Consider the following 10685-nt stretch of genomic DNA (forward strand, 5'->3'; position numbering starts at 1 on the left):
AAAGTATGATGTAAGGTGTCAACAAAAGACCTGTATATGATTTTCCTGTACTGTTGCTGCTTTTCCAAGAGGTGATTTTGTTTGTTTATTCCTAATGTTTGCAGCTCTGATTACATAAACAGCCTTTTTTACATTAACTTTATATATATATATATATATATATATATATATTTGTTGTTGTTAGAGAATCACTGTGGAAACTTGTTCAATTCCTTATTCCCATTACAGTTTCTCAATCCTTTATAGGATAGAGTCCCTCAGAGGAGTTCTGAGGCACAAATGCCTCGTAAGTCCAAATACCTTAAATACAAATTTTCTGTTGTAGCCTACATTCCATAAAACCATACTGACTGACACTAATTATGTTTCTAATCCTTTAATCCCTGTATCATCTTTTGTATTATTTAAATCTTTGTCATAACAACTAGTCTGAATTTTACTGTAACCATTCAGCTGACCAGTAAAAAAGCTGACACTTTTTGAACCTACATGTATATTCAGTTTCAAAGCTGCTTTGCATTTAAAAAAAAAAAGAAATGAGAGAAGCAGATATATCAGGAAACTCCCTCTCTTTTTTTGTTGTCTGTGTGCAGCCCAACTGTCTTTAAACATCACTGTCTTTGAGGTCCACATGCTATATATCCTGCCACCAGAGTGATGAGGTTTTGCTAAAAGAAATATCAAAATGTTTGTAAAAAGAGTAATGTGCTTTCCTGTTAGCTACCAGGCATCTTAGTAAAAATTTATTGTTCTGAGTAACTGGGTAGCTACCAGGCAACAAAGCAGGGAATCCGCTCTATGTCCCTCTGCCCTTTCCACCTGTGTAGTTCTTTTGATGCTGTTGAAGTGCACAAAATGGCCAAACTGAGATACAGGGATGTGAAGTCTTTTTTGCTAACTCTGTTCGTTGTTCCTCTTGGTGAGTCTGATATGTCTATGATTTGTTGTGAATGAAACAAGGGGAACGGTTTTTTGGTTGGCTGAAAATTTACGTGTGCAAGGTCACCTTTTGCTTTTTGCAAAGTGAAGAAGTTCAGATATTTAAATCCTAAGATTTGTGCCAGGACTAACTGAAGATTTACTAATAAATAAATAAATAGAAGATGGGTCAGAAGGTCTGTGAGTCTAGAGGAATGTGAACTCTGTACTTAATGTGACTTTACAACTTGACTTGGGGGCAACAATGACATCTTTTTTTCCTTGAAATAATGAAATGTATACAAGTATGTCATAATTGAACCAGAAAGGAGCATATGAGGAAACCAAAATGACTTTATTTTTCTTTGCTGCATTTAATTGTAAAAATCAGAGTGTTACGACCTAATGCTATTTTTCTCTTAGTTTCCCTTTGTTTGAATGAGAGGCAGATATGGGACATATGCTGTCAGCAGCTGAAAAAAATGGTGCCATAGAAGCTGAATGAATCCATGTTCCCAACACAGATGTCATGTCTTGAACACTCCTACACATTTCAGATAGATGTATTTTATGTTGTTCTTCCATATTTTTCAAGGGCTGAGAGACAGAGTGGTGGAGACTTTATTAATTTTTACTGTAATGTAACTTTGTGACATTGATACCTGTTAAGCCACAGAGCCTTTTCACTGCACCTAGTCGAACCTAGTAGATTAAACTAACTTTTTACATTCCCATGCACTTCAGTATGCATGAAAGCAAAACAAATCATAGCACTAGATCATTTAGCACTGCTTCTAACATGCAGCTGAAGGGAGAACTTCAGGAAATGGGCTTGGGGTATTAAAATTTTACCACAGATTATGGTTTGGTTTCCCTCCTTCAATATCAGAAATACAAATAAAATAAATAGAGATAAAAACATGACTCCCTGCAATTTTAAAAATTATATTAAAAATAAAATAAAATTCAGGAACATTTTGTCCCTCTCTACCTATCTAAGCATAATAGCAGTAGATGATGGCATGATTCTTCCCTGTTGAATAATTCATTTGGACACTCTTATCTGAAAAGCATGCAGAAATAAACATTTTAGGGAGATAATTTAGCTTATGTAGATAAGCTCTGGGAAAAAGGAAAGAAAAAAACCTTCTCAGATACAAACTGTAGTTCTGGCACAACTTTATTGTTGAGTCTTTTGTTCTAGTTCATAGCCAAGATGGGCTTTGTGCTGATAACAGAGTAGGGATAGAGCAGATAGCATCAGGTTTGTTCATATTGATTAAACAACATCACTTCTTTTGAGAAATTGTGACAATGTTGGCATAAATAACTCTTTCCAAATTGTCTGAGTTGAAGTAAAAATCGAGAACATGGCAGAATTGTGCTCCACTTGCCTTGTTTAGCAGCTCAGAAAGGGGTATAGCTGTAGAAGCAGATTTAAAAAAAAAAAAAAAAAAAAAAAGGTATAGGATACAGGAGAATTTATTTCCACATCCAAATAATAGGCTGATAATTCTATGTTCAAAATGAAGATGTACTGAAATATTCTGCTTATTAGATCTATAACGGTACTGAGATAACTTAATTCTTCTTTGTTTCATTCCCTGTTTTGTAGCAAGTATCTGCAGTGACAAGAAACTGAAGAGCATGCTCTACCAGTAGTATGCATGTATTCCTTTTTCTTTCCTGTGTCTAGCTCACTGTTAATTCAATAGATGGGGACTGTATAAATCTCTAAGATTTTAGCTTCTTTATATGTGGGGAAAAAAATAGGAAAAACTGTTGTGGTTCTTATTAGCAAAGCACTCTTGATGCAGAGATGAGAGACAAGTGAATTAGATTATGATTGATGCATCTGTTCAGCCTTGGGCATGATTGAATGGCAAAGTGAGATGGATACTGGCTGACCCCCAAGGTTTCTGCAGTCTTTTAAATGTGCACATGTAATTTTGGAACCTGGATTCGGAAAGGAGGTAGCAATATAGAAAAGACTTATATAGAAAGAGACAGTTAAAGGGAGATGGAGAGCATAAGAATGACCATGCTAGTAGGTCAAGACCAAATTTTTAACTAGCAGTAGATTAAAGTTAATGCCTGAAAAATGCTGTGGGAAATCAAAGCATATAGTAACACCTTCTCCAAATGCACTCCCAGCCTCCAACCGTTTTGAAGCTCGGTAGCTTTCTGAGTCAGAGTTTGCTTCTCTGTGTTCGAGTAACTTGCAATTAATTTGTTTTCAGTTTGTTTTGTCACTTGAAATTATGTAAATTTCTAGCATCCACAACACCCTTGTTTGCAAGGGAGTAAGCACCACTTTGCTGCGTTTGATATCCAGTGGTGGTGTTTCACGGAGGTTTTGGAGTTTCTGCTTTAAGCATTTTGGTTTGTAATCTTCTCAAAATGGAAGAAAGCAAGAGAAAGTTTGAGCAATCTTCCAACAACGAGCTACCTAGATTTCTAGATAACGTCTTGGACATGAGAGAATGTAGCATGAAGAATGCTACACGTTATTGCTGTAAGCTGTCAGCAGCAGGAAGGTGGGATTTGACAGTGATCTCACAAAGTATAGCTGGAGGACTGAATGTGGAAAGTCTATTAAGGAGTAATTTTGCATGCGGTCTGTATTGTATTTAATGCAGTACAAGTGAGTAGTGAGCATTACTTTTGCATTTCAAGAGCTCTCACTTAGATATTTAACATTCAAAGTATTTTTTTAAAGCAAATGTAAGCACATTGCATAGTTACTTTCAAAAATTAGGTCAGGTATTTCCTATAAAATTCGGTTGGAGGAAAAGCCAAATTTTCTTTTTCTTTTTCTTTTTCTTTTTCTTTTTTTTTTCTTTTTTTTTTTTTTTTTTTGAATAGGGTAGCCAGGCTACTGACATAATAGTATTTTTATTATGAGCTTATATTTGACTCAGAGTAGAATGTTAAAAACTTATTTTAAATAGTGTTTTCTTACTGTATCTCTGTGAAGTAAAAACTGAAGTTATTTAATTAGAATAGCATTGCAGACTAAACGCTGAAAAAATGCTTATCTTTAAGTCTAGGTTGGCCACTTTTTGGGCTGGTTTGAATGGCATGTCTGTTCACAAAATCGATTTTCATCTAGCAAAGTTGAAAAGAACTATTTTCCAGAAGGTGTAAATCAATTTAGAATAATGCTTCTTTTTGAGACCTGGGCCTTTCCAAGGAACTGAAATCAAGGTAAAGAAGGATAGTTTTGAGGTGGTGGAAGGTCTCTTTTTGAGTCATTGAAGTACTGTAGATGAGAGTAGATTTTGGGTGTGCTGCAGAAAGATTGTTTGACTCCGGTTTTGTCTGTTTGAAATGAAATGAGGTAGCTGTGACAATTGTGTTCAGGGCTGGCAGGAGCAAGACTAGCCACCACACCTTCTCCTGTTCATTGCAAACAAGATGAAAGCCTTTACCATGCTTTTCAGAACCTTGGGATTTTTTTTTTTTTTTTTTTTTTTTAATGTACATTATTTGGGTTCTAATGTTTTAAATGCTTAGAAACCTTGACCAGAGGTTAAAAAAAACACTCCATTGTTAAATGTCCTAGAGTAAAATAAGAGTTAAAATAAAACAGGCTAGAGAGTAGTAAGGAAACAGATGAGAAAGAAATATTATGGAGCTTACTGAATTAGTGGAACATTTTAAAAATCTCATTTTATAAAAGATTGTTTGCATAGGTATTGTTTCCACCATTAATGACAAAAACTTAATAATGAAAACTTCATTTAAAGGTAGCACTTTGTGAGATTTATCAAAATGAATATGTGAAGCCATAAACCAACAGCATGAAGCAAAGATGAAACAAGAGCTTCTTTTGTTGATGCCTGTGAAGACTGTGTAATCAGAGCTCAAGTCTATGACACTTGAAAAGAAAAGGTGTCAATTTTGAGCTGCAAAATTAATATCCTTGCCTTTAGTTAAAAGATGAATACCTCTTTTTAGTTGTATCTTTCCTGCAGTTGAAATGTCAAGCACAGACATCTGGAAAGTATGTGGTTTGAATATACATTTTAAGAAGATCCATCTTGGGGCTCCTGTTTTTTTATGGGAAGAGACAGAAGTCTGCAGTCTAGATAAAAGGAATGTATTACAGGGTATCTTCTAGGTCAGCCTGCGATTATATCCCAGTACAAGAGTCACATACAGAAGCACCTTCAATTTCATATAATAAGTTTGATCGATATATTTCTTGATATTTTTATGCAAGTTATGTAGTAGGATTTCCTAAGTTTAAACAGGTCATGATTAGATTGAATTAAATCATGGATTTTTTTGAGAATATACTGACTACAGGTTTAAAAGCCAAAGTATGAGAAACTTTGTGGGTAGTGTAAGATTACTTTTCCATCCCATTTAATCTATTTTACAATTAAAAGTTTGTAATCTGCAGGTATGTTTAAACACCATTGCCAGATAGATTAAAAAATCCATTTTAGAAGGGCAAAGTGTATTTCTGGTCTGGTTGTAGTCTTTCAATATCCCTCTGCTTACCTTTTAGAGAGAACACAGTCCGTTCTCAGAGGTGAACAGTAATAAGACAAGGAATTACATTCAAAGGTGCAACAAGGGAAGTTCTAGTTGTGTGTGAGCAAAAAATTGCTTATGGCAAGGGTGGTTCAGCACTCAGAACAAGTTACTCAGTGGCTGTATAAATTCTGTCCTTGAGGATTTTTGCAGTTCAACTAGAAAAGAGCCTGAGTAACCTAATCTCACTTCAAAGTTAGCCTTGCTTTGAACAGGGCAATGGACTTGATGATCTCCTGTGGTCATCCCAGGTTAAATTCTTCTGTAACATGGTGTTACAGAGCCTTCCTTGAGTTACTTACCGTTGCTTATTTCATAAGGAACGATGTCATTGCCATACAGGATAAAATAAAAAATACACAAACAGTTCTTTGGTAATAAGCAGCAACCAATGTTTCACAAGAGGATGTAAAAAGCACCCCTGAAGAACACCTTTAGGAACCGCTGCTTCTACAGTATTTTGTTTGTTTGTTTGTTTGTTTGCTTCTCTAAGTTGCTTAAATTTAAGTTTGCAGGCATAAGACTTGGTCTCTCTTCCAAATCACTGATGTTAGTCATAAGTCTAAATTGCCAGCCATTTTACGACTCTTGCTGAAGTACTGTCCTAAATTGCTTCCTGTGGATAAGAGTAGCATAGTTTAATTACACACTTTCTAAGAAGTATTTCCTTTGAATGGTTTAAAATATGTCTCCTTTGTCCCCTTGTTTTTGAACTACTATATACAGAGACAAAAGTTGGTCATCAACTGCTTTTCTACTGTTCATCAATGTGTGCAATTCTGTCTTACATCTTTTCTCAAAGGAAAAAAAAATCGCCAAAATATCACTCAAGTGTTTGTGTCTAGAAATGCATTTCATATGTCTATAATCTTTGTAACCCTCTCCAAAACTTCTACAGCAGCATCACCTTTCATACGTGGTGATCAATCTGGTACTTACCATTCCAAATGAAGCCCCATCATTTTGTTACCTTAAGCAAATAATAGTGTTTTTGTATTATTCTTCATCTCATTCCTTGCAGATCCTAGTATTTTGGGATACAGTGGTCTTAGGTCAACAGAGTCCAGCTGATGCCAAAAGAGGTTATTTCATACTTTAAATTCCCATTCACCTATGGTAGGTAAAAGGAGAGTTAGCTACTTACTAAATCCGAATTTCTCATCCAGTCAATCCTTTTTTTTTTTTTTTTTTTTTTTCTGCTGGGCTAGCTTCCAGCTGGGTCAGGTCCTGCACCGAACTTGCCGTAGGGTCTTACTCATATCTAGTCTGTAGCAACCAAACTAGTGGCAGTGATGATGATCAACATGATGACAGAGCCATCTCTCCCACACTCGCATCAGTTCTCCCTCTCTGTGAAACCAGTTACTCTTGACAGCTGACCTTTTTTTAACCTTACATGCACTCTCAGCAGAGATCTTTACTGAGCTTAGAACAGTGATTGTTAATTGCCTGCTTATAAAATGGATTCTAGACTTACAGTGGATTGAATAACCTCATCTAAACAGTCATTGTTCAGCATCTCACCAGCAAAAATTTCCTGTAGGAAATCAAAGGCAGTTAGCTTCTCTCTCTGTCTTTGATATTTCTGAAGCATGTCCTGCGTTTTCCAAGTAAGTTGACTGAAAAATATTTTCCATTTCCCTGAACATTTTAAATGTATTTGATAACCACATTTAGGACTTCCTTTATAGTATCCTTGATTGAAAAGTGTATTCAAGTGAAAAGAGTTGAAGGTTGCCTTAACGTTCTCTTAAATGTAAAGACCTGCACTGTAGAAATAAATGAGTCTTGTCAGAGAGTATGCGGGACACAGGATTCAACCTTTACAAAGGAAGATGTGATGATGGGCTGTATTTCTCCTATCTTTGCCCTGTAGTTCTCTGCAGCCATAACCCTTTCCTTTTTAGAATGTTGCAAACAGCATTTAGGATCAGCTATCCTTGTGTCACTAATATTATCAGAAGTCAATTAAAATACATGTATGTGTATCTCACTATGGAAACTTATAAGAACTTTTGATATGGGGGAAGGCCAACATATTTTGTTTTTACCGAATAACCATTGAGTAAAATGTAGAAGTTTTCACTTCTAATACTAATACATTAGTATGAATACTAATACATTAGTATTAGATACTAATGGATTAGAGTAGTACTAATACATTAGTATTAGATATGCAAAACACCTCTTCTGCTTCTTTTCTGTTTGAAAGTTCTCACATGTATATCTGTTCTGGATTATCTGTTTTATAATCACACCAGTCGCATCCCAGGTTCAGCCCTGAACTCCAGTATGCGCTTCCCTATACTACCGAGACACCAGTTCTTGAATGTCTTCCACTTCAGTGATGTCATTAACCAAGGGATGGATTGGATGGGATGGCAGGACGTTGGGTGCACAAGACAAACCCAGGACTATGAGTTGTATCAGGATGGTGAGAAAAATCAGATGTTTACTGCCCCTGGAGAAACCCTGCAGTCTGGAGCCAGGTGCTTTCCCCAAGGAACTTGGTGAGCAGATCTGAAACTGTAGATGAAGTTGCTCTCTGAGTTCCTTCCAGCAGTTTTGCTGTACAAGTGATACATACTGATATGTCAGCAGCTTCCCAGCATTGTTTTGAAACAGCAAGTTGGTTAAGAACACACGTTATTCCTGTCATCCTGTATTCACCCACTTGCTTAACAACAAAAAAGAAACAAAAAACTTCTTGTCAAAACCCATGAGTCAAGAACATAAATCTACAAACTGCTGCTGTTTGTCTTCCTACTGTCTTCTTGTAAAGAAATTCTTTAGGAAATATTTTTTTTCAGAGATATCTAAGGTCAGCTGTTTTTGATATGATTATATATGTGTAATATCAAAATATATAATTTCAATCAACAGATTTTTTTAAAATTTATTTTTTAGAGGAACATCATGATAGTTCAAACTGGCATCCGTCCTCACAGCTATTTAATACCCTGACTTAAATTTGGTGAGTTTGTCACCACCGCCGATGTTACTATTGTTTGCTTCTAAGATTGAAGGGGGAAGGAATGTCTCTATTTTCATGCAGTAGCAAAACTGTGCCAGAGTGTTTTTTAAGCTGTTAATTACTAAAATCCATAAAGTGTTTAAGCAAATCTGGTATTGTGAAAAGCCTATTAAAAAGATCTTTACTACACTTTTCATTATGCCATTATGATGGCTTTTTGGATAGTAGAAGTCATTATTTTAAATACTACTACTATCTGTAATTTATTAAGTTTTTGATGGATCTTTAATTTAACTTTGTTAACAATTTTGTCTCCTTTCTGGATAGTTGAATTGCAGTAGTATAGACGAGGTAAGAAGTAACTGAATAAGTTGATCCCTTATCTTTTTGCAGCAGACATAATTGATCCCAAAGGCTAAGATCTGTTTTGTTAGTCTTGAAAAATTACCATGACACTCACATGAAGTGATGATGTGAGACTGAAAATCATGTGTTAACAGAACGTGATGCTTTTTAAATGTGTAAGTAAATTCAGTGCACTTCAGTAAGACTATTTGCAAATGAAAACCAGTTTTTAAGTGTTTTCAGGACTCTGACCCAACCCTGTTCCATATGCCAGATGTGTGACTGTAGCTGTATACCCATACTTGCAGAATGTTGTGGAGAAGAGACAAGGTAGCAGCTTGTGAGGCAGTGGAAAGGGTGGCCTTGAAAGTGCCAGGAGTCATGGAGCACGGTGACATAGCTCTCAGAAGCTTTCCAGAAGGAGCAGTTTCTCTGCAAAGGCTTTCCTCTTCATTTGTGGATAGAATCAAAGAACTTTCCACAAAGCTGTAGTTGATACAAATGTCAGACCCCCAGGCTCATAAATGAAAATTGTTTCTGAATTACTCTGGTTCTGATTCCTTGCTGCATTCGTATTTGCAAAGAGGCATTAAATGTGTCCTTTGGGCTTGTGATAACGCTATAACGGAACAGCTGTGGTACAGCATGCAAGCTGGGTGCTATTTTTTTTTCCAGAAGAATTTCCAAAATTACACAAACTGAGAAAAATATATGAGGCACTTTGGGATTTTTGAGAGATCTGTTAGCATGAAAACAAAAAGATGTTTATTAGTTCTATATTACAGTAATTTAAAATGTCTTTACCATCAGTGATGTGGGGAAGTCTTTCAAATGATTCTTAACTTTACAATCATTACTAAATATTAAGAGCAGTCAAGCAGTACAACTAGGAACTGAGAACCAGGGATCCTGAAACCTACTTTTTGATTGTCTTTTCTAGTAAACCTTTTAACAATTCACTTCACTTATCTTTCTTTTCTATATCCTGCCTTGTAACACCACATTATCTTTTGGGCATATAGTGAGGTTTAATTCATGTAAATTACTTTTTAGCCACTGTTATGAGAAGGATACTGGGGCAGAAGAGTGCTCTTGCTCATATGATGATAGTTTGAGTGCAGGGTAGATAAATCATACATAGGAGTAAAATGCATGGAGATTTTCTAGACATTCAGAAAATTTGATTAAGTGTTGTGTTTGGTTTTGTTTGTTTGTTTCTTTGTTTGTTTTGTTTTGTGGATTATGCATGTCATGGTTTCATTGAAAGACAGACTTACATTTATGTGGGAAAAGCCAGTCTTGCCCTTTTCCTGGATCATCCACCTACACATTAACTCTCACTTTGTCTAATTTGGTTGAGCCCAGGACTCTCCAGGAGAAGTGACAAGCATAGGGATAGCCTGGCTCACGTGAAAATCTTACCCCACGAGGCTCTGTGTGTGCAGCTGCCTCCAGGAACTCAGGCACAGCTACAGTGTTATATATGTGAGCATAATTTCCTTCAGTTTTATGTGGTTTAAATAACTTGCTTGATGCAAAACAAAACAAACCAACAGAAAACTCTGTAGAAGGATGTCTTTTTTCTCAGTACCTGGAAAAATAAAACGAAACTCCCTATTGCAATATTTCTTTAATTTCATAAGATATCTTGAACCAGTATTTGCTGAAGCTCCTTCTGCAAGCATAGGCTAGTGCTGCATTCCTGGGAATATCTTTCAGTAGAAGCGAGCCTCAGTCCCCTTAAACAATAGGAGGGCCTTGCAAAGATGTCCTTGAATCTGTTTTGCAACCCCAATTGTTGTAGTTTTCAGGAAGTAAAATGGTTTTGCAAGAACCAAGGCTAGCTGGAGCCAGACTGTACTTCTAATTCTGTAGTTTAACAATACTGTGATATTGTAATGCTTCT

The sequence above is a fragment of the Aythya fuligula genome, chromosome 8 (genome assembly GCF_009819795.1).
Source record: "Aythya fuligula isolate bAytFul2 chromosome 8, bAytFul2.pri, whole genome shotgun sequence".
In the NCBI taxonomy this organism is placed as follows: Eukaryota; Metazoa; Chordata; class Aves; order Anseriformes; family Anatidae; genus Aythya; species Aythya fuligula.